Consider the following 19,720-nt stretch of genomic DNA (forward strand, 5'->3'; position numbering starts at 1 on the left):
CTGGCCGGTCAGCCTCTGACCTGGGAGGGAGCAGAGGAGCCCACAGTGGCAATGCCGAGATTCCAGATTCAACCTTCTCAGCAACCTCTGTGAGGCCAGCACCCTTTACAAAGCCCAAGCTTCAGAGAGGTGCAGTGACTTGCCGAAGGGCACTCGGCTGGTAAGGGACAGGGCTGGAGGCATTCCCTGCATACCAGGCTCACTAAGCATTGACCTCACTGACCCGAGCTGCAGCAGGACTTTAATGGCAAGGAAATTGTCTCTATGGCCCTGAAGTTAGAGGGCGGTGCCCAGGAGGAGGGGTGGTTCCAGGTTCCCTGCCCCACCCAGGGGAGGGTGGAGCTGAGTGAGGTGAGGAGCTGGAGAGGAGACAGAGAAGGAAGGAGGATGGAGCCAGGAGACCTGGGGGAGGCACAGGGAGCAGTAACGGGTGAAGAATCTTCACTGGCTTCTTGGTCCTGGACTGGGCGAAACAGACGTGGATGAGAGACCCGCGGGGAGGTGACTGTGGCAGATTTTATCTTGGTTTTGATTTGTTCTTTTCCTCCCAGACTTCTCTGGCTGTTTTTGACCCTTTTTCAGCAGGAGGGGGACCCAATGGTGCAGCACCCCCGGCAGGAGGTCAGGGGGCTCCCCCACCTGCCTTCTGTTCCTGCTGTCACTGGATGACCCGCAACGGTGTCCCCATTGTCGCCAGTGCAGAGAGGGCGCGGGACACCCAGGGGTGGGGTGTCAGCTGTAAGTGGCCTCACCTGCCCTGTGTCATGTATAATCCTGGTGAAAGACACCTCCAGCGTTCCCGAGCCTCAGCGTGAGCTTGGGACAGGTTCCCTCCAGTGGAAGGTTTCACAGTTTGCGCTGTGAGGACCCCAAACACACACTTCACCGGCACGTGGCTTTTGTCTTGAAGCTTTTAAAAATGTCTCTTTTCACCTGAAACATAAAAATGTCTAGAAGAGCAATTTGGAAAGTTCCCTCTTGGAGGTGGCAGGAGACTCCAGTTGTTCTGGAAAAAACATTTCACAATCAGAGAGGGGGGCAGGCGATGGGGAGCCCCGTCCAGCCCCCCCACCCCCCAGACCTGGGGCGGCCCTGACCTCAGGCTGGCCGCAGCAGGAGGCGGGGCTCTAGTCCTACCTGGCTGGAAAGTTCTAAATCTGGTCTGCGAGGTGAGGGTCTTGGAAAGGATGGGGAGGAACAGAGGAATCACCATTTTCCTGGTTTGGTGCTTTTCGCTTCTCTTTCCAGGCTGCAGAATGAGCTCGGGGAGCCCTAGGGGCTCAGATGCGTTAGGCTGCAGGTGTCCTTGAAAACCTTCTCATCAGCCGCCAGTCTCCTCCTTCCAGGTCTTTTCCAGACACGTGGTCAGAGGCCCCGGCTCGGCTCCTCCCTCCTGCGGGCTGACCAGCAGTCGGCGCTGCTCTGGCGCCGCCTAGTGGCGGGCGCGGCGCCTCTGCCTGCAGCCTGCAGCCTGTGCCCGCCTTGCTGCTAGTTTGCGTCAAAGCTGCTCAGCAACAACTTTGCAGCTTCCCCTAGCGCTTGCTTTCTTTAGAGGCTGCGGTGTTTTTTTTTTTTTTTTTCCTGGTTGGTTGGCTGGGTGGTGTCTATCTTTATGTTGCCGTATGTTGTTTTCTTCTCTCTGCGTTCTCATCTATAAAGTAGAAAATTATTTTCAGGCAGGCCCAGAGGAGCAGGAGCCGGGAGGGGAGGGATCCCCCCTGGCTGGGTGCCCACAGCCACCAGCAGATAGTAGAAGCTTATTTTATTCGCAAACTGCCCCAGGCGTGTGGTCTTCTATATCTCCCTGGGGAGGAGACTAAGAAGCTAAGGGGCTCGATGCGGTATCATCTCTTATGCCGTAGGAGAGCCAGAAGTGACCCCGTCTCCAGGGTTCTTGGGCTCTGTCGCCTGCAGGCTTGCACTCTTGTCTGACTGCAGACTGAATGAGAAAGGTCTGCAGGGAATGGACCTGGATCTTCACTCTGGGGTGCTCCTCATCAGTGTTAAAGCAGAAGGGAGGAGAAGGCTTGGAGCCAGGGTGTCCCCAGAGGAAGTTGTGGCACAAGGAAAGAGCAAAAATGTGAGCTCTTTGGTGAGCTGGCAGAGGAACCTTGGACTGGAGCAATCACGGCAGACTTTCTGGAGGAGGCAGCGCTTGTTGGACGTGGACATCCCCAGAGGTGCGCAGCAAGAACCGTGATGACAGTGACAAGGAACTCCCTGAGCTTGCTTTCACTGTTCTGGGAATTTGGAACCAGGGACAACTGTTCTTAACTCTGAACTTGGCCCCAAAACTAGATGGGGACAAAGACAGCCACTGAGTTCGTGTTATGTGACATCTGCTCACCAAGTTGGTAGGGTCCCAACTTGGCCCACATTCTAATCATCTGGGCAGGTTTCCTAAGTCCAGATAAATCAAACCAATCAAACTAAATCAGAATGTGAGGGTGGGGCAGCCCCAGCAGTATTTAGAGCAATAACTGGGACCCCTGAATTGGACTAGGTCTATAATTTGAAGAGGGTTGCAGCTGGCAGCTGGTGGCCATGAGCAGACATGGGGTCCACTGGTCACCCCAGGCCATGCCTTATGGCGCCCCCTGCACTTCAGCCAGGGCAATAGCTAGAGGGAGGTGACCTCCCTCCACCCCGCGCCTCCTGATGTTGCTATCCTGTCTCCAGACTCCTTCTCACCTCCGAAGTGCGTGGGGCTGGCCGTGGGTGAGCACGCTGAGGGGCCCTGCTGAACTCAGAGCCTGCTGCCACCCCAACACCAGGAGGAGGAGAGGTGTTCTGCAGGAGCGCCTGCTGCCTCTGGCCGTGAGGGTGCAGTGCCTGATTCCTGCCTGGGCCTCCTGGCACAGCTCACGAGACTGCATGCGTGCGTGGCCAGGGCAGGCCCACAGAGCACTGGTGTGGCTGTGCGCGAGCCCCAGCTTATCATGGGTGACGTGCACGCTTGCCTTTGCAGGGCTCCGTTAAGCCAGCCGAACCTGCTGGAGTGAGTGACCACCTGGACGGTGGATAAATAAACAAACAAATAAGATACCCACGGGAAAGGAGGGCAGCTGTGATCAGAACAATTCAGAAGGAAGCTCCTCGATTTTTAGCACACCTATGCTTTCTGACGACATTAAAAAACCTGAAGTTTGTTTTCTTGGTTTCTTTCTTTTCTTTTTTTTTTGCTACGAGCAAAAGGCAGGCTTTTATTCCCACCAGAAAGGGCAGGTGGGAAGAGGAGAGAGGGCACAAGTTCTGACAGTCAGGGTGGGGGCCCTTTCTGCAGGACTGGGTGGGTTCCTCAGGCCCACACTGGCCCGCCCTTCCGCGCCCACGCAGGGGCGTCTCAGGACAGAGCGGCCCTTGCTGAGAGGCTGGGGGTCCCCCGCCCTGGCCGCTCTTGGGGCCCTGGGCACATCTCCTTTGGGCTCGGCAGCCCTGCAGCGCGTGTTGGAGGGGAGACCCTGACGATGCCCAGGCATGTTTCGTGGCAGTTGGTGAACACATGGGTGTTGCTCTTGACTGAGGGGGGACAGGAGTGGACCATGGGGTGCCCCTTCTGATACTGCGGCGCCTCTAGTCACCTGTTGGGGGTCACCTGGGAGGCCACCTGCGCTCTTGGTCACTGCCCTTACTTCTGCCTCTTACCTTTTGTTTTAATTCCAAATTGGGGTGCAGGGAGGCTCTCAGAGCTTTCCCTGCCTGGCCGCACCTCCAGGTGATAGGTGACTCCAGCAGAGCACGCGCGCCTGAGACCGCAGTGGCACCCTCAGGGCTCCTGTCTGCACCCACATGTGTGCACGGGTGCGGGGCTGTGTGTGTGCCCACCTGGTGCGGGAGGATGCCAGCCTTCTGTGGATGCTTGGTGGGTGCTGGTGGGAGTTTTGTGGGTATCTGTGCTTGTGGGTGCTGGCTTTCTGACTCCAGAGAAGATGTCCTTGCCACTCACTGTCTTAATCTTAACTGCAAGAACTAAATTACTTCGAAGGCAATAAGAGGTCCCAAAGCTCAGTGTGTCCTTTCACTCTGCACTGCCCTGCCGGCCAGTCTCCTTTCACTGCAGCCTCACGCACGCGCCAGTCTAAGCACGGACCCTGAGCTGGTGCACAGTGGTGACACCGAAGACAACAGACACCGGGCCTCTCCCCTGCCAGAGCTCGGCCTGCATTTCAGGGCTCTGGGACCCGGCTGGTGTGAGGCTGCTGGTCTGCTGGCAAAGGACGGATGCAGAGAAGGAACAGAAATGCCAAAGATTTATTCCAGCGGGTCATGATGTCATTGCTGGTAGATCTGCGGGAGACTGAGGTTCAGACAAACAGGGGTGACGGCCACCCCTCCCCTCCCAAGGACACAGCATGGATGGTGCCCGTGAGCACCCTCTGCTGATGCAGACGGCCTTGGCGGCTGCCTTCTCTGTCGCAAGCTCCAGCAGCTGTGGGCCCGTAGACTGGAAAGGGCCGAGCCGTCCTCGGGTCTCGGGTCACTGCATCACCTGCAGCAAAGGCGTGGGCCTGCCAAAGCCTCCGGGAACAGCTGTTTTGCTGCTGTTTTTTTCCCTTAAGATTTATTTATTTATTTATGCAAGAACTGGGGTACAGACCAGAAGTGCAGGTGGTGAGAGGATTCACCAGAGACAGAGTGGGGAGCAGAGCAGGTAGATTGACTGACATACACTGCTGAGGGGAGCCGCAGGGAGACAGGAGGTCTGCTGCGCCCTGTGGGTCAGCTCCCTGGCCGGGGATAGAACTCGTGAAGCAGTGGCTATGGACAGCTTCGTAGTGCTGCACATTAACTGTTGCACCAAGGGGAAGGCCCTGTTTTGCCTCTTGAGGGAGAAATCCCAGGACAGCTGGAGGGTCACCATGCGCAGCCTGCAGTGGGAGACAGAGAGAAAAGAAGGCAGATGGCTTTTCTCTGGTGGCATCACTTAACTCCTGGATCAAGCCTTTCCTGAAGCCTGAACAGTCTTTGGTGTTCTCAGTTATGGGAGCCAACAACTTCTTTTTATGGTTTAAGCAAGTGTAAGCTGGGTTTTCTGTCCCTGACAGCCTCAGCCTCAACCTCCACCTGACCTATTATCCTTGTGGCCTCTTGGGGCTGGTGTAGTCTCCTGTGATGAGGGGCTTCTGCAGGCTTGAGACAAGTTGCCTCTGCGAGGCTAGCTGCAGCAGCTGAGCCTCGATATACTCTGCTTTGCCGGGTGGCCCGAGCACGGGTCCCTCCTGAGTGCCGGGACCCTGGGCCAAGGCTCTGGCTTTTGCTTCTAATCAGGACTGAGCTTTGCTGCAGTGGTTGGGAAACTGGGGTCCTCCAGCCTGTGAACTCTAAACTGTTCTGTAACGGAAACATCTGGGCCCTCTGCTGGCCCACAGTGCTCACCTCTCAGACTGCCGTAAGTCACGGCAGCACGTCCAGGGTTTTATTGCGGTTATGAATTATGGATATGGCCTGGGTTGTGCACTTTTCATTATTTTTTTCCTGCTGCAATTAAGCCACAAATCATACTTGAGAAATGGGAGGGTGACTGAATTAGTCGAGATTCGCTCATAATAGGCTGACCCTGGGAAAGTCATCTGGGGGTGGGGAGGTCAGAGGCTTGCCAGGTCCCGGGGGCACAGGCGGGAAGACCCTCTCTCTGCACCGGAATTTCCAGGCTGATGGACTTTGTACATGTGAGAGGCTCGTGCGTTTCGCCCCTCGCTGCCTCTGCGCGGAAGGCAAACCCCGTGGCCAGTGGGTGAGGACGAGGCTGGGCTGCCCTCATTCTGGTCTGCCAGCTGTCAGACCGAGGACTGACGTTCGGATCCCCTAGGTAGTTGAGGTGAGGAGCGAAGTCCCCAAGCTCTCAGGCTCTGGAAGAAGAGGGCTTTAGCTGCTGGAATCTGTGAGTATCTTCTTAAAATTAGCTTCTGATTGAAGTCAATATACATTCAGAGAAACTGCACAGCTTGGGACCTTTTCAGCCCAGATAACTGGCTCCCAGATCAGCGGGAGGACCTGCTCACACAGAGGCGTGCCTGGCGCGCTCAGCCCCGAGGCTCTCCCCATCAGTCAAAAAGAGGGTACATAGGTGAGTCTCCACAGTACCGGCCAAAACAAGGCCCAGACAGGGCAAGAGGTGCCCTGCTCTGAGCCGGGACCTGCCTGCCACAGCTTCTCGGCCACTGGTCAGACCGAGGGCCTGAGCCTTCTGGTCCCTGAGCGGGTCAGGTGGCCAGCTCTGGCCAATCAGTGTGACCAGAACCTGACTTGCTTGTGGGTGAAAGACTGAACTGCTCACCTGAGACCCTCCGAAGGGCTCTCTTCCTCTCCAGGGGTGACATCTGAGGTAGGGCTCTGAAGGGGAGACCTGGGGCAGTGGCAGCGCCCTCTGCTGACCCCAGTGGGTTTGCTGAGTGCCCCCCTCTCCCTGAGAAGTCCCTGCGATTTCAGGGCCGGCAGTTAAGGCAGCAGCGCTGAGCCTACCCCTCCTGGTCCAAGGACCGTGGCTGCTCACCCTCAGAAGCTGCTGGATGATGCCTGTGCAGTCATTCCGCAACGGGGCAGACAGCGAGGAATGAGTAATTTGTGTCACTTAGCAAATCTGAAGATCAGCAAGATAGTTGGTGGCTGGGGTTTTGTCACCCAGCCCCCAGAGAATCACGGGGCATTCTCGATACTGGCACTGAGGCCCTCCCTCCCCGTTCCCTGCCCAAGCCGGCGACCACCCCAGGCCTCACTCCTGTCTGCTCCCCTTGCTCTGTGACCACCGCCGCCCGGGAGGGGCCCTGGCCACCACTCATCTAACTGGGAGCTGAGCTGGCCTCTCTGCCCCTCCACGCCCCACCTAGAACAATGTCCCAAAGCACAGCCCTGGCCGTTGGTCCCCTCTCCACCCTATAGTGACTGCTGTTTACAGAGGCTTCCGAGGAAGGCAGCCGACGCTAGGGCTGGCAGGCTGTCGGGACCTCAGCTCTATCACTTGCCTCCTGTGTGTCACCAAGCAAGTTACTCCACCTCTCTGTGCCTCAGCTGCTGCTGTGTTGATGCAAGTGAAAACGGTCGTAATGGATAATAGCTCCCACCACCAAGGACGGTGGCTATTTTTTTTTAAGATGTATTTATTGATGCATACAGAGCTGGGGTACAGGCCAGAGGTGCAGGGCTGGTGATAGGAGTCACCAGAGACAGAGCAGGGAGCAGAACAGGTAGATGGATGAAGTACACTGCTGAGGGGAGCAGCGGGCGGGTCAGGAGAGGTCTGCCACGCCATGTGGGACACCTCTGGGGTGGGGACTGAACTCATGCGGAAGTGGCTTTAGCTTCTTAGTGCTGTGCATTAACCCGCTGAGCCACCAGGGAGGACCTGGATGGTGCTAAATTTTATGAGTCTAATAGTTGCTTAGAAGCATGGATCCTAGTGGTCAGCATGACAGTAATGGAAACCCCCAGCCTAACAGATTAAAACAATTGTCTTTTAAGAATGGCTCACATTTCTGGTCGTTGGCTGGGCTCAGCTGGGCGGTTCTCTTTCGGGGTTCTCATGTGGTTATAGCTGGGTGGTGGCTGTCGCTGGAACTAGGCGTCCTCCTTGGGCTGGCAGAGGATGCTGCTAGGCTGGCACCCCACCTGGCGCTGCTGGCAGCTGCACCCACGTTGGCTGGGCTTCCTTGTAGCCCAGTTGTTGGGTTTCTGAGCAGCGGGAAAAGCCCCAGCACCCTCCCTCATGTCCCATTTGCACCTAGCTCTGACCTAGCTCTGAAAGTCACAGCGGTGTGTCACTTCAGCAGTATCCAAAGCCTTTTCAGAGTCAAGAGGAGGAAGACTGACTTCCTGGGGTGGGGACGAGGACTCTCAGGCCACGGGGCAGTACGAACAGGGTCTGCGGTGGTGGCCACCTTGGGCTATGCGCCCAGCAAGAATGTGCCCAGCAAGTGCTCACTGCATGCCAGCGTCTGGCTCTTGCCAGGGTTGCCTGGATACCATCTTCACTTGGACGCTCAGCACGTGAGAGAGAGGTCGGTGGGCAGCCGCAGGTGGCCAGCAGGGGCCAGAGCTAGACAACAGCTCTGAGGAAGGGATGGGGGGGTCTCCTGCAGCGGCCCCTGGCTGCCATTGAGATGCACCGTCTTGCTGTAAGCGACAGAGCCGGCTCTTGATAGTTTGAAGAGAAAAGGGAATCCTGGAAGGACGCTGGCAGCTCTTCAGATCTGCAGGAAACTGGGAGTTCGGTGGGGGCTTGTGGGCAGGCCTCTCGCTCCAGCCCGGGAGGACTCAGCACCCCAGAGCTGAGCGGACTGGAGGCGTGGGGGAGGGGCGGCGCCTGTATTTCACCCGCAGAGGGATGATGCCTGCAAGGCGCATCTAAAGGGCACCTCTGCTCTGGCTTCCCAAGTGAAGTCTCCCCAGGCTGTGGCTTCAAGGTCACGCTTGCACCCTAGCTGTGAAGGACGCTGGGGAGTTGCGGGGCACAGCACGGTGCAGTTCGAACACAGGCAGCGGGTGTCCCAAGATGGACATTCACAGCACAGGCAGAGCCTTCGATGGTTCCAGGAAGTTATGGGGCAAAGCCCGCGTCAGCCATGCTCTGCCTTCTCCCCTCCCCTCCAACCCCAGGCCCTCAGCATCCGGCCCCCCTCGCGCCACCCCCTTGCTTCTGTTTGCCCATCTTTTCTGACCCTGCAGGGATTACAAGCTCCCACCTCCTCCTAAAGCTGCATCTCGCTGCAGCACAGACCTTGGCTTCAGCATCCCAGGAAGTCAGCTGCGAGCATTTGTTTGTTTTCACGTCTCTCCCCCTACCCTGCCATGCAGAGACATTTTCTTTCCTGTCTCTGAATCCAGGTGTGGCAGCGAGGTGGCCACAGCGGCTGTCCTATGCAGGTGCACAGACTGGGACATGGCGCCCCCAGCCCAGCGCCTCTGTGGGGGTCACCTCGGGCATCTGGAAGCCCTTCCTAGGCTTCTCCCCAACCCCAAGCTGGCCAGCCAGGCTCATTTTCTTTCAAGTCCCCTAAGAAAATAAGACGCTAGGAGGGATTCCCTCTAGGGTGATATTTTTGGACAAAAACAAAAGGAAAACAACCCAACAGGAAGTGGGGCTTTTTCCAGGCTCAATATTGGTCATTCCAGGCAGGGGCCAGCCTGCTCTTCTGGCTGGACACACTCTCTTCCCGAGGGTCAGGAAACCCGTGACAGCCTCGGGTGCATCGGGCCTCTTCTGGACTCACTCTGACTCGCCAGAGGAGGCCGCTGCTGGCTGGTGGCCTGCGGATCTGGCGCTAATGAGTAATTAAAAGTGAGACCTCGGCCATTTGCTTAGCAAGGAGAGTATTTCCCACGAAGCTGTCAGCAGTTCCTCCCCTCAACATTGTCTTCACATTTAATGGCAAGTGACAGTGTTTATGGAAAAGAAAGCAGAGAAATCCTGCCCAAGGCTCTCTCCCCTGAGCTCCCACACCCCCCCATTCCTGCCTTGGTTTCCTTCTCCTTCCACCCGTGTGCCAGGCTGGGCCAGTGGCAGCAGAGTTTGGGCCAGCGGTGCAGCTGTTTGCGGAATGGCCCCGGAAGCCGCTTTGGCGAGTGGGGGTGGCGGCCCGGGACCCCAGCCTGGCCTCTGGGAGGGTAGACCCGGTGCGAGCGTGCGCATGCGCACAAGTGCACGTGTGACCTTGGCTTTTTCGTTGCGCTGTAATTCCTCGAGTGGTGCTTGTCTGCACTTCATTATTCATTTCAAGAGATCCCAGCGCTCTCTTGCCCCTGCCCGCGCAGCGCCCACGCATCGTGCATGCGTGCCTAGGTGTGTGTGTGTGTGTGTGTGTGTGTGTGTGTGTCTACAGCCGCGCACCGCTGCGTGCGCTCTGGAGAGAACGGGGCACTTGGGACTTTCCTAAAGCTCCCGGAGTCCCCCCTGGGGGCAGGCCACGTCCACTCCGCCCTGGGTGCAGGCCACGTCCACTCCGCCCTGGGTGCTATCTCTGGTGCATCTCCCCTCCCCCGTAGCTTTTCTGGTCACTCCAGAAGCAGAAACGAACTCTCTTCTGGTTCAAAAGAAAGGACCAGAACACAAGTCGCCCTCTGCTTCAGCAGTTATGAAAACAGACACTGCATTTGGCGCAAACTCCCCTGCCCCTCCCCACTCCTGGAGCCCGGAGGCACTGGGCGCTCCTTCCTCTTTCCTCCACCGCCTTCTCACCTGCGGCCAGGTGCGGCCCGACTCCCACTGCCCCAGGTTGAGGGGACAGGCGCCTGAGGTCCTGCTCGGAGGGCAGTGGCGCCCTGGGCTGCACTGGCAGCTGGACCACTGGTGTTGGGGCATTTTCCAGCTGGGGGTTCTGGGTCAGGTCTGCATCCACAGACACAGAGGACACAGCTCTCCAAGGGGAATGGAGGTAAGAGAACTCTTGTTCCTCCATGGGGAGAGTACGCCCAGCAGCCCAGCGCTCTCCCCAAGGAGCCCCCTCTCTATCCCTTCCCGCCATCTGGGCAGTGGACACTGGGCTGGGAGCACTCAAACAGGCTCCTGCTGCCTTCCCCGTGACTCCGTGCAGTGGTCTGCAGTGTGTGGACTCCTGGTCCTACTGTTTGCCAAAGCCGGGACTCCGGTGGGAGCTTGACACAGGGGGGATATTGGCTCGTTCTGCTCACTCGCCAGCCGGCAGGCCAGTCGGCATCACCGGAGATGGCCCCTCCGGTGTGTCTGGCACAGCCCAGGCTGTGGGGCCCCCCCGGAGCAGCTGACTCTTCCCACGTCCTGGTGAGGGCGTGAAGATCGCAAAGGCCTGGGATCTTGGGGGGGGGGCGATCCCCACAGTAGGGACTGCTTTCCCTGACCACTGTCAGTGTCACCAGGCCTTACCCAGAGCCCTCAGATCTCCATTCACCCTGGTCGATAGGTGAGACACAAACCTGGAGGTCTTAAGTCCAGCCCCATCCAGACCTGAGCTGCAAAGGCAATCAGAGAAGCTTCGAGTTCCTCTGACCCCCCACCCCCTCCCCTGCCTCCCAGCTGCACACATAGCCTCACAAAGAGCTGCCCCGCCTGGGCTCAGATGTGGATTTCTCAGCCTGACCTGCTCTGAGACCCCTCCTCCACATCCGCTCCCCAAACCCAGGGTCCATTAGTCGCCATCTCCACACCCTTACACTAGCTCGGCAAGGTGAGGTGCTAGACTGTTTGCTCCCTGCTGTATTTCTGGCTCCTGGGAGTCTTGGCGCACAGTAGGGGGTTCAGCAGGCTGAAGATTGGAGCGAAGCCCCCGAAGCCCAGAGAACTCCCTCTCTCTGTACCCTCTGTCTCGGTGACCCGGGACTTGCCTTCCCACAGTGATGTCCTGGGCGAGGCTGTGGTCACAGGTGTGCCCTCTTTGTTTCAGGTGTGGTCTTTTAGACCTGAGGCTATCACATCAGTGGACTTCTAGAATGTTCTGTGATACCGTGACACTTCTCATTTCTTCCAAAGGCTGACTTACGTTTTTAAAAGTTGAGGATTCGTTCCTCCTTCCAGACCACCATTCCCAAGTCTTAACAACCCATCTCCACTTCTATGTCGGGGCTGCAAAGTCAAGGTGGGGCCCTGATTTATAATCCAGACACAGGTGGGCTGAGCATTCCCACTCCATCCTGCCAGGAAGTGCCCCGGGCTGTAACTCCATAGGCCCCCAGGGCTCTGAGCTGGAAAGGCAATGTCTTCCCCAGATCAACCCCTGTGGGATTAGAGACCTAAATGTAAAAACAAGCAAAAATTGCAGAAAGCTAGAAGGCAATAGAAGTGATTATTTATCTGATCTCAGAGCGGGGAGAGCTTTCCCAGGTAGGTATTTATTTCACTCTAACACTGTGGTTAGGGGTTCAGCAGGGAGATTCGCGTCACCAGGAACCCCCTGTGCTCACTCCCGGCGCCCCTGCACCTCCTCCCAGCCCATTACCCAAAAGGTCCTCACCGAACAATTGTAGTTGATTTTAGATTTTCTTTTAGAGGCTTTACGTGCATTTGAATATATACTCACACTTCATATGCCCGTCCACACCTTACCAGCTCACTAGCAGGCATTCTTATCAGTGCCTGGACAGTCACTTTCTTTCTTAATAGTTTAATGTGTGTGTGTGTGTTTTAAAAATTTATTTATTTATGCATACAGTTCTGGGGTACAGGCCAGAGGTGCAGGGGCAGTGAGAGGCTTCACCAGAGACAGAGTGGAGAGCAGAACAGGTAGATTGATGAAGCGCACTGCTGAGGGGAGCAGCGGACGGCTCAGGAGAGGTCTGCCGCGCCATGTGGGTCATCTTGGGAGCGGGATCGAACTCATGCTGAAGTGGCTTTTTTAGCTTCTTCGTGCTGTACTTTAACCCGCTGCACCACCAGGGAGGGCCCAGTTTAATGTGTTTTAAGAGCAACAGACTTTAAAAATAACAGAGGAGACAGACAACATTGCCCATTCATAGTTGCTAGTGGGACAACTCAGAAGCATAGATGAAATCTACTGTAAGATTAAAAATGCTTCAGAGGATGTGGAGAAAAAGGAACTCTCCTGCATTGCTGGTGGGAATGCAAACTAGTACAACCACTATGGAAAACTGTTTGGAGGTTCCTCAAACTGCTAAACATGGAGCTTCCCTATGACCCAGCAATCCCACTCCTAGGTATCTACCCAAAAGACACAAAAACACTGATTGAAAAAGATACCTGCACCCCCATGTTTATTGCTGCTTTATTTACAATTGGAAAAACATGGAAGCAGCCCAGATGCCCAAAAGTAGATGACTGGATTAGAAAGATGTTGTACATATATACAATGGAATATTACTCAGCAACCAAAAAAGAGAAACACATGTCTTTTGCAGCAACTTGGATGGAGCTGGAAAAGATCATGCTTAGTGAGATAAGCCAGAAAGAGAAAGAAAAATACCGGATGGTTTCACTCATAGCAGGAGTATAATGGACCAGGCGAGAAAATAACAAAAATAATGAACAACCATGGACCAGAGACATTCTGTGGGGGTGGAGTGGGGAATGGGACCAAAAACGGGGCGGGGGGAAGGGAGGGAAATGCATGGGACTATGGTGGTGGCACAGGGGTGATTTGGTGATGGGAAACCCGTGGGGATTACAATTGAGATGAAAAAAAAATGTGCAAAATGATGTAAAAATAAACTTTTTAATAAAAAAAATTAAAAAAATGCTTCAGACATCATTTAATTGCTGCCAGTAAGAAAGTTTCTTGTTTATAGAAAACACAGATGGGTGCATTGTCTGGAGAACTTTCCAGGTATATTAATCATCATTATGAAGCTGAGATGCTGAAAGTGGCCTCTGGAACTTTCTGATGACAGTGGAAGGTTTACATCCTGACATTCTGTGACAATCCACCTACAGATAAAAGCAAAAGGCTGCCGAGACCTGGTTTCTGTTCTGTTTGTCCACCATGTGCTGAGGTACCTTTAGCCCCCATAAGGGGGAAAAATGACCATTGGGGGGGGCAGGGGCTGGGGCTTGCTTGACTTCATTTATTTTCTCTGTCCCCCTCCTGCTTTGTCATATTTTGTTCCTCAACTTAAAGTAGTTTTTTGATTTCTTAAATAATTTATTTTGACAGCATCTGATTGGTGTGAAGCTCTTGAAACTTGTGCTTTTTTGTAGAGACACACTGGTAATCATTTTCAAACATAGATTCAGGCTTCCTTTAATTTACTATAACATCGTTAAAGTTATTTGTGTTTCAAAAATGAATTAAGAAAATAAATGCCAGTTACTTTCCCCTCAGGAAAGTGTCCTTGTTTCTCTGTTAACTTAACTACTAGGTCTTGCTCAGCTTTAAAATAATCCATTAATTAAAAATTGCTCATATAAGTATTAGGCAGTTAACACTAGATCATAAATAACTGATCTAGTAATTTTTCAATTGATGAAGTAGTTTATTAATTTCTAGGAGGGGATACATATGATATAATTCTGAATTTCATATATAACCTGAAACTGTTTTTCTAGTTTATCACATTGAATATTGTAGTTTACATCGTGGAACTGATAATATTTTCTTTTAGGAGTTTTGGATTTAGGATTATGCTGAGGAAATCTCAATCTCTGTGTGTGTGTGTGTGTGTGTGTGTGTATATATATATATATATATATATATATATATATGTGTATATATGGGATGTGTGTGTGTGTGTGTGTATACATACACACACTCCATACAAGTTTATTCAGTTAGTACCTTTAAAACTCTTCATTACCTCATTTCTTACATGTAAATGTTGCTTCATCTGGAAAATATATAAAATATATATTTACATAATGAATGTGGAAACAGTCACATTGGTTTTATCTGCATACCTACCACATCATCCCAGTTATGCTGATTGGAAAAATTCATTGTCCCTCATTCCCTAAGATGACTTCTTTGTCATAGATTCACTTGAGAGAATTGTTTAGTTTAAGGATGAAGGAAGAAAAGGCTTGGGATGGTAAACCTGTCCCTGTGCTACAATGTGCTATAAATGATATTAAAATTTAAAAAAGATGCCAGCCTTTTGCCAAAAAAGGACAAAGTCTATCTCTTAAACATATAAAGATTCATATGTTTGCATTTCCCAAAAGTATGACTTTTATAAGTAGACAAAAATTTTACAAACCCTATGAGTGGAATTGCTGGGTGGTATGGTCGCTCCCTTTTTAGTAGTCTGAAGAATCTCCATACAGCTTTCCATAGTGGTAGGACCAGTTACATTCCCATCAGTAAACAACAAAACAATACAAAAACAATTATAAACCAGAGAGACCTTATAGGGGAGGGGTCAGAGAGGGATCAGAAGGAGGGAGGAGTGTGGGGGGCCGTGGGGATGATGGGAAGGGGGGGAATAAACATTGTTATACAATGAACAATAATGTAAATAGATATATAAAAAATTTCAAACCAAGGAGTATCTTGGGGGATCCATGCAGATTGTGCTTCTGTTGAATTGATACTTTTGGTTGAATTGACGCCGACTTGGGGCAAGAGGGACAAGATTGGACAGCTAAAGCCCAGTGGACAATGGGCTTTTGTTTTCCCTCAGCTGGGTCTGTGACCACACCAGTGTCACCTTTTAATCCATGTAGGTTGAGCATATGTTTTAGTAACTGGAAGGTCCACAACTGTATCTTATTGGTCTTATACAAAATTCTCTTAGTGGTTCCAACACTTTAAATGAGTAACTTGCTAACATTAACTTTTGTCAATGCTAAACAACTGTTGGTTTGATTGTTACTCTTATTACATTAAATCTTTATTTAATTTGGGGTGAATGGATGTCTTCTCTCCACCATTTTCCCTTTTATAGCCCCCAGTAAAGTTTCATATATTTCCTCATGTAGCATCTCCCCTTGTCTTTTTAGAGTTATTCCTAGAAATTTTATGCCTTTTAAAAAAGATTTATTTTATTTATTTATGCATACAAGAACTGGGGTGTAGGCTGGAGGTGTGGTGGTGAGAAGATTCACCAGAGACAGAGTGGGGACCAGAACAGGCAGATTGAAATACACTGCTGAGGGGAGCAGCAGGGAGACAGGAGAAGTCTGCTGCGCCATGTGGGTCAGCTCCCTGGCCAGGGGTTGAACTTGTGCTGCGGTGGCTAAGGATAGCTTCATAGAGCTGAGACTTAACCCCTTGTGCCACCAAGAAGGCCCAGAATTTTACGGCCCTCGCTGTTATTATGCAGGTAGTGTCTTTTTTTCTTTATGTCATCTCATCTGTTATTGCTGGCTCATAAAAACAGCTATTGATTTTGACCTATTCATCATGCAACTGGCTGTTATATTGACCTCATTATTTTTTAATAGCTTTTCAGATGATTCTCTTGGGTTTTCTTGATATATCATACTGTCTGAAAATAACCTGAGTTCATCTCTTCCTCCAGAAATTTCTCTCTCTTATTTCTGTGATACACGGACTCGCATTGGGTGGGAACTCAAGAACAATAGCTAGACAAACCCCCTCTGCCTCTCTTGCCATGTTCCAACATACTCTGTGACGCTTCACCACGAAACGGGAGCTAACGGAAGATGTTCTGCTCTCCCTAACTTTCCAAACTGTTTCAGAAATTTAAAAGGAGAATCAATATCAAAGCTTGTCAAATGTCTTTGCAGCCTTTGTTATGATGCTTGGTTTTTATAAAAGCACTTTACTGCTTTAATAGTTTACCTGCTGGTGAACCACGCTGCTTTCTAGGTTTCTCTGCCAGGTCCAATGGAACAGTTAGACTAGTTTGATATTTGACTTGCTAATATTTGTTCTTCTGCTCACTTTTATACAGAGGCTCTAAGTCCATATCTCAAAGTCTGTGTGTACGAGCCTGACCTAAAATTTCAGGACCTAGAGCCAGGTTAGAGATCAGAGATCTTTGGAGAAAGTATCGCTGGAAACCCCCACCACCATATGCCTAAACTTTGAAGAGCTGTTAACCAAACTATGCACCCTTTGATAATATATTGTACAAATACCTTCGTACGATAACAAAACGATCTCTAAGAAGTGATATTTACATGACAAAAATTGGTAAAATAGTTCAGAAAAATGGCTCAACATTTAACAGTCACAGTGCATGTCTGTGTGTTCCGACCTTCAGGTTGGCAATATTTGGATAACATAGTAGCTGGAGAAACACTACGTTCTTGAATTGCCATGTGTGGATTTCGAAAGTATTTTTATTCCCTCGTTCCAGTTCAGAAAAAGTACCAAAGACACTGCCAACAAGATTATTCCACAGTACTTTTCACTGACAAAGGTAAAGAACAAAAGAGTCAAATGTAATTAATCCAAAATATACAACATGTGAATAAATGTTTACAAAGGTGTCAATGAAAAATGTAAATGACAGAAAATTTAAAATTGTTCATGTTTTCAAATCATGATTTTTCTTGTAAAAGACTTGAATGATTTTTATGAAATGGCAAAATGCAATTTAAAGCCAGTAGTTATCAAAATCTTTAAAAAACTATTCAGTGAAACAGGAGTTATTTTTAAATTTAGTAAAAGCTTATTGAATGTTTCCATAAATGTTAATTTCCCCCAATTCTAGTATAATTGGCAATCTGGAAATGCTATTTCTTGCTTCACATGCTTTTTGTCTAGACCAGTGTTCTACAAATTTGTAATATAAATTATTTAATATTGAAAAATACTCCTCAGCTGCCATGAGCAACTGCCTGGGGATGGCGGCTGACTTATGGTACCTCTAGAGGCACAAATTGCGGCATTAAAGAAGCAGACAATTGGATGTTGGCACTTCTGGAAATAATGATCATTACACAAAAATCCATTGCATTCTCCTGCCCTAGAGGGAAGACTGGCAAGCCAACCTGCCGGTGCCACCTCTTACTCAAACCCCCAGCTTCTGCAGAAACATAACCCCATGGTCCTCCCAGTATCTGCAAACTCATCTTTGTTTAGAGCTGGAGTGGGGGGTTGAGGGAGTAGGGCCGGAGACTGGAGAAGCACATCTGTTTCCCCGGGGTGTTACTGGGGGGTGGAGTTTTCTGGTGAACTGCGCTCCCAGCTCTGAGAGGATGTGGGGCCTGCCCTGCTGATGTGTTTTCTGTATTTGTGTGTGCAAGACTAAGTGTGTCTGCATGCACGTGTGCACGTGTGTCTATGCGTGTCTCGATGTTTACTACCTACCGTCAAACGGATGGGTTAATGTGTGTGTGCACACACACGCGGGAAGTTCTCCACTGCACGCGCCAGCTTCCTTCTGTTAGGTGAGGATGGTAGTAGCAGCTCATTCAAAGCCCTGGGCATGGTGGCAAGCCCATGACAGATACCCAGTGAAAATCAGCTACCACCACCTACCTGAATTGTTGGAAGTTGCCATCACTGTCTCTCTCTCTCTCTTTTCCCTCTCTCTGGGTATGATTTTTTTCCTTCTAAAATGCTCAAATATGTCTTTTAAATGACAAAATGCAAACTAAAATTAATAAATATAACATTACTTATCACTGGAAAATGTCGTCAAAATGATTCAGAGAAGCAGAACTTATTTCTAAATCTAGTTGAATCTCATAAAGATTAATTCCTTGTCATTCCAGCCTAAGATGCAAGATATAGCAAGATATCAAAGATATCCTTCTAGAAGTGTGAGTGGGTCCTAGCTGGGGTGTGAGATAGCACTTGAGAGAGTTCTATGGAGAACACACACTGTCACATGAATCAACAGGTCAGAACACCAGAAATGCAACATAAAACTACTAGTAAAAATGTAGTAGGTAATTATTTTACACTATCAACTTAGGTGTACAAGCAATGATCTTTAAAATCAAATTCCTCTGGCTCTGAATGTCCATCCTGTTGGCTAGAAATGTATCATTTAGTCACTATTAGGACATGGGGTGGGAGGGTGCTCCTCTCTCTGGGGTACCTAAAGACAAGAGTCACTCAGTAGTAGCCCATCCTCAGTCCTTCTCTTCTGATGGTGCCTCCCAGTGCTCATTGTCCAAATCTTTTTTTTTTTTTAAGATTCATTTATTTATCTATGGAACAGGTGTATAAGCCAGAGTATGGGGAGTGAAAGGATGCACCAGAGACAGAGGGGGGAGCAGAACAGGTGGGTCTGCTGAAATCCACTGCTGAGGGGAGCAGCAGGTGGGAAAGGAGAGGTCTGCTGTGCCATGTGGAGGTCTGCACCTCCCTGGCTGAGGATCGAACTTAGGCCATACAGGTGACAGCTTTGAGACTTAACCCCTAGTCCCCAGGGAGGCTCTCGCAGTCCAGATCTTGAAGGTCACGTATCACATCTCACCATTCTAATAAGAACTGCTCATAGTTGTATTACAGGGCACCCTGGTGTTAACTGGGCTGCCTATCTGTGGGCCTCACCCCTGCGCCTAAAATTTAGTTGTAATGCAGGCACACACAAAAGGGTCAATAACGGGTTTATTTACAAAAGGGGAAAGGAAAAGGAAACAACCCAGGGAAAGAGAAAGAGATACAAGTTAACTGGAATATCTTACCTGCTCCACTAACTTGGAGCTCTGTTAACACCTGCTGGGAAAATGGCGCCCTATTTATCTCCCAAAGTCCCAGAATTCCTGCTTAGCTCTGCCCTTGGGTCCTTGCAGTTCTCTCCCTGGTGCTGCTGGGAGTTGTAATTTCCAATCACTGGAGCAGGGGGTGGAGTCCAGAAAGCTGGAGTAGGGGTGGAGTCCACAAGATGGTAGAGTTCCTTCAGGACATCCTGCCCCTTAACAGTTATAGGGGCGTGCTCTTCCCAGGGGTGGTTCTGGGAAGTGAGGGATTCTGCAGAGACCCCTCAATAAGGAGTGTGTGTGTGTGTGGGGGGCTGATTATGTAGGTTTTCTTGATTCTAAAGCTCCTTCTTATACTTCAGAGTGGGCAGCGTGGGAGTGGGGTGGACCTCCGACTGGACCCAGCCCCCCGTCGAGACCTCAAGTTTCCCTGGTGCACTTTCACCTCTCTTCCAGCTCAGCTCAGAGGGGAACTGAGTACTTCAGGAGAGAGATCTCTCCACTCGAGCAAAGGCTGGCTGTGTTCTTCCCTTACCTATTTGAAGAGGAAGCTGTGAAAGCAATTTTCATGGGTGCTTCTGTTCTGATAAGATGAGATAAAAAATGCATTTGACATTCTGGTGCAGTTTTATGACTTCAATAAGAAAAATATGCAACTGAAATGGAATTGGAGTTGACCTTAAAAACAAAAAAATGTTGGTCAGTTTTCTGAAGAAATGTCTTCCAGTTTTGAAGTATACGAAA

Source organism: Condylura cristata, unplaced genomic scaffold, assembly GCF_000260355.1.
Source record: "Condylura cristata isolate star-nosed mole 26May11 unplaced genomic scaffold, ConCri1.0 scaffold00013, whole genome shotgun sequence".
Classification (NCBI taxonomy): Eukaryota; Metazoa; Chordata; class Mammalia; order Eulipotyphla; family Talpidae; genus Condylura; species Condylura cristata.